This window comes from Arachis hypogaea, chromosome 12, assembly GCF_003086295.3.
Source record: "Arachis hypogaea cultivar Tifrunner chromosome 12, arahy.Tifrunner.gnm2.J5K5, whole genome shotgun sequence".
Classification (NCBI taxonomy): Eukaryota; Viridiplantae; Streptophyta; class Magnoliopsida; order Fabales; family Fabaceae; genus Arachis; species Arachis hypogaea.
The window spans coordinates 98,750,404-98,755,545 of NC_092047.1; the positions used below are offsets into that span (position 1 = coordinate 98,750,404).

Below are 5,142 nucleotides of genomic sequence, written 5' to 3' on the forward strand. Positions count from 1 at the left end.
TTTTTACCCTTGCCTTTTGGTTTAAAGGGTTACTGGCTTTTTGCTCTTGCCTTTTGGTTTAAAGAGCTCTTGGCTTTTTCTGCTTGCTTTTTTTTTCTTTTTCTTTTTTCTTTTTTTTCGCAAGCTTTGTTCTTCACTGCTTTTTCTTGCTTCAAGAATCAATTTTATGATTTTTCAGATTATCAATAACATTTCTCCTTTTTCATCATTCTTTCAAGAGCCAACAATTTTAATATTCATAAACAGCAAATTCAAAAGACATATGCACTGTTCAAGCATTCATTCAGAAAACAAAAAGTATTGTCACCACATCAAAATAATTAAACTAATTTCAAGGATGAATTCAAAATCATGTACTTCTTGTTCTTTTGTGTTTAAAACATTTTTTTCATTTAAGAGAGGTGATGGATTTATAGGATATTCATAGCTTTAAGACATAGTTACTAGACACTAATGATCATGTAGTAAAGACACAAACATAAATAAAACATAAGGCATAGTAAACGAAAAACAGAAAAATAAAGAACAAGGAAATTAAAGAACGGGTCCACCTTAGTGATGGTGGCTAGTTCTTCCTTTTGAAGATCTTATGGAGTGCTTTAGCTCCTCAATGTCTCTTCCTTGCCTTTGTTGCTCCTCCCTCATAGCTCTTTGATCCTCTCTAATTTCATGGAGGAGGATGGAATGCTCTTGGTGCTCCACCCTTAGTTGTCCCATGTTGGAACTTAATTCTCCTAGGGAAGTATTGATTTGCTCCCAATAGTTTTGTGGAGGGAAATGCATCCCTTGAGGCATCTCAGGGATTTCATGATGAGGAACTTCCTCATGCTCTTGTTGAGGTCCATGAGTGGGTTCTCTTGTTTACTCCATCCTCTTTTTGGTGATGGGCTTGTCCTCTTCAATGAGGATGTCTCCCTCTATGACAATCCCAGCCGAATTGCAGAGGTGACAAATGAGGTGAGGAAAGGCTAACTTTGCCAAAGTGGAGGACTTGTCAGCCACCTTGTAGAGTTCTTGAGGTATAATCTCATGAACTTCCACCTCCTCCCCAATCATGATACTATGGATCATGATGGCCCGGTCTATAGTAACTTCAGACTGGTTGCTAGTGGGAATGATTGAGTGTTGGATGAACTCCAACCATCCTCTAGCCACAGGCTTAAGGTCATGCCTTTTCAATTGAACCGGCTTGCCTCTTGAGTCAATTTTCCATTGAGCTCCTTCCACACATATGTCCATGAGGACTTGGTCCAACCTTTGATCAAAGTTGACCCTTCTAGTGTAGGGGCGTGCGTTTTCTTGCATCATTGGCAAGTTGAACGCCAACCTTACATTTTTCGAACTGAAATCTAAGTATTTCTCCCGAACCATTGTAAGCCAATTCTTTGGGTTTGGGTTCATACTTTGATCATGGTTCCTAGTGATCCATGCGTTTGCATAGAACTCTTGAACCATTAAGATTCCGACTTGTTGAATAGGATTGGAGAGAACTTCCCATCCTCTTCTTCTAATCTCTTGTTGGATCTCCGGATACTCGCCCTTTTTGAGCTTAAAAGGGACCTCAGGGATTACCTTTTTCTTGGCCACAACTTCATAGAAGTGGTCTTGATGGACCTTTGAGATGAATCTCTCCATCTCCCATGACTCAGAGGTGGAAGAAATTTCCTTCCCTTTCCTCTTTCTTGAGGTTTCTCTGGCCTTGGGTGCCATTAATGATTATGGAAAAACAAAAAGCAATGCTTTTACCACACCAAACTTAAAATGTTTGCTCATCCTCGAGCAAAAGAAGAAGGAAAATAGTAGAAGAAGAAGAAAATAGAGGAGATGGAGGGAAAGTGTGTATTCGGCCAAGGAGGGAAAAGAAGTGTTTGTAATGTGTGAAATGAGGTAGTGTTGGGGGTTTATATAGGGGTAGGGGAAGGGTTAGTTTTCGTGTATTAGGGTTGGGTTTGGGAGGGAAAGGATTTTGAATTTAGAGGTAGGTGAGATTTTTGGGGAAGAGTGGATGAATGTGAGTGGGGAAGAGTTTTTGGGGAAGAGATATGGAGGTGATTGGTGAAGGGTATTTGTGGAAGAGTGTTATGAAAGAGTGTGAAGAGGAGAGAAGAAGAGGTGGGGTAGGTGGGGATTCTGTGGGGTCCACAGATCCTGAGGGGTCAAGGACTTAGCATTCCCTGCTCCATTTAGGCGTGCAAAACGCCCTTAGAGTGCACTTCTGGCGTTAAACGCCAGGTTACTGCTTGTTTCTGGTGTTTAACGCCAGCTTTTCTCCCATTCTTGGCGTTAAACGCCAAGTATATGCTCTGTTCTGGCATTAAACGCCAGTCTGGTGCCTGTTTCTGGCGTTAAACGCCAGTCTGATGCTTCTTACTGGCGTTTAAACACTAGTAAGCTCTTCCTCCAGGGTGAGCTATTTTTAATGCTATTTTTTATTCTATTTTTGATTTTTCAGTTATTTTTGTGACTTCACATGATCATCAACCTAAAGAAAACATAAAATAACAATGGAAAATAAATAGATATAATTAAATAACATTGGGTTGCCTCCCAATAAGCGCTTCTTTAATGTCAATAGCTTGACAGTGAGCTCTCATGGAGCCTCACAAATAATCAGAGCAAGGTTGGGGCCTCTCAACACCAAACTTAGAGTTTGATTGTGGCTTTCCAACACCAAACTTAGAGTTTAAATGTGGGGGTTTTGTTTGACTCTGTATTGAGAGAAGCTTTTCATGCTTCCTCTCCATGGTTACAGAAAGAGAACCTTGAGTCTTGAATACAAGGTAGTCCTCATTCAACTTAAGGACCAACTCTCCTCTGTCAACATCAATCACAGCTTTTGCTGTGGCTAGGAAGGGTCTGCCATGGATGATGGATTCATCCTCATCCTTCCTAGTATCTAGGATTATGAAATCATCAGGGATGTAAAGGCTTTCAACCTTCACTAGCACGTCCTCTACTAATCCATAAGCCTGTTTCATTGATTTGTCTGCCATCTCTAGTGAGATTCTTGCAGCTTGTACCTCAAAGATTTCCAGTTTCTCCATTACAGAGAGTGGCATGAGGTTTATCGCTGACCCCAGCTCACACAGAGCCTTTTCAAAGGTCATGGTGCCTATGGTACAAGGTATGAAGAATTTTTCGGGATCCAGTTTCTTCTAAGGTAATGTCTGCCTCATTAATGCACTCAGTTCATTGGTGAACAAGGGGGGTTCATCCTCCCTAGTCTCAGTACCAAATAATTTGGCATTCAACTTCATGATTGCTCCTAGATATTTAGCAACTTGCTCTTCAGTGATGTCTTCATCCTTTTCAGAGGAAGAATATTCATCAGAGCTCATGAATGGCAGAAGGAAGTTCAATGGAATCTCTATGGTCTCTGTATGAGCCTCAGATTCCTTTGGTTCCTCAAAGGGAAACTCCTTTCTGTCCAAAGGACGTCCCATGAAGCTTTTCTCACTGGGACTCACGTCCTCCTCACTCTCTCCAGGTTCGGCCATGTTGATCATGGTTATGGCCTTGCACTCTCTCTTGGAATTTTCTTCTGTATTGCTTGGGAGAGTACTGGGAGGAGTTTCAGTAATCTTCTTACTCAGCTGACCCACCTATGCCTCCAAATTTCTGATGGAGGACCTTGTTTCATTCATGAAACTTAGTGTGGTCTTGGATAGATCAGAGACTATGGTTTCCAGGCCAGAATGGCTCTGTTCAGAATTTTCTGTCTGTTGCTGAGAAGATGATGGAAAAGGCTTGCTATTGCTAAACCTATTTCTTCCACCATTATTATTGAAGCCTTGTTGAGGCTTCTGTTGGTCCTTCCATGAGAAATTTGGATGATTTCTCCATGATGGATTATAGGTGTTTCCATAGGGTTCTCCCATGTAATTCACCTCTGCCATTGTAGGGTTCTCAGGATCATAAGCTTCTTCTTCAGAAGATGCTTCTTTAGTACTGTTGGATGCAGCTTGCAATCCATTCAGACTCTGAGAAATCATATTGACTTGCTGAGTCAATATTTTGTTCTGAGCCAATATGGTATTCAGAGTATCGATTTCAAGAACTCCCTTTTTCTGAGGCATCCCATTGTTCACAGGATTCCTCTCAGAGGTGTACATGAACTGGTTATTTGTAACCATTTCAATGAGTTCCTGATCTTCTGCAGGGGTTTTCAGATGAAGAGATCCTCCTGCAGAATAGTCCAATGACATTTTTGACAACTCAGACAGACCATCATAGAATATACATATGATGCTCCATTCTGGAAGCATGTCAGTAGGACACCTTTTGATGAATTGCTTATATCTTTCCCAAGCTTCATAGAGGGACTCACATTCTTTCTGTCTGAAGGTTTGGATTTCCACTCTAAGCTTGCTCATCTTTTGAGGTGAAAAAAATTTGGCCAGGAAAGCACTGACCAGCTTTTCCCAAGAGTTCAGGCTTTCCTTAGGTTGTGAATCCAACCATGTTCTAGCTTTGTCTCTTACAGCAAAAGGGAAAAGCATAAGCCTGTAGACCTCGGGATCAACTCCATTGATCTTGACAGTGTCACAGATTTGCAAGAATTCAGATAGGAACTGATGAGAATCTTCCAATGGAAGTCCATGAAACTTGCAATTCTGTTGCATTAGAGAAACTAATTGAGGCTTAAGCTCAAAGTTGTTTGCTCCAATGGCAGGAATTGAGATGCTTCTTCCATAGAAGTTAGAAGAGGGTGCAATAAAGTCACCAATCATCTTCCTTGTATCTCCACCATTGTTATTGGGTTCGGCCATGTCTCCTTCTTTTTCAAAAATTTCTGTCAGGTCCTCTCCAGAGGGTTGTGCTTTAGCTTCTCTTAGTTTCCTCTTAAGGGTCCTTTCAGGTTCAGAATCAGCATCAATAAGAATGTCTTTATCCCTGTTCCTGCTCATATGAAGAAGAAGAGAACAGAAAAGAAGAGGAATCATCTATGTCACAGTATAGAGATTCCTTTATGTGAGTAGAAGAAGAGAAGAATAGAAGAAGGAGAAGAGAAAAATTCGAACACAGAGAAGAAGAGGGGGTTCAAATTTTGAGTAGAAGAGAAGTGTTAGTAGATAAATAAATAAATAGAAAGAGATGAGAGGGGGAAAAATTCGAAAATTAAATAAAATAAAAATATTTTTA

The 5,142-nt window shown here is 40.6% G+C and overlaps 1 non-coding gene across 1 annotated transcript; it reads left to right on the forward strand.

Moving 5' to 3' along the window:
- Positions 1-4,259: 4,259 nt before the first annotated feature.
- LOC112731301 (small nucleolar RNA R71) lies at positions 4,260-4,367 on the forward strand. Its single transcript, XR_003167085.1, has one exon. It is a non-coding gene; the product is annotated as a small nucleolar RNA R71 (small nucleolar RNA).
- Positions 4,368-5,142: the final 775 nt, after the last annotated feature.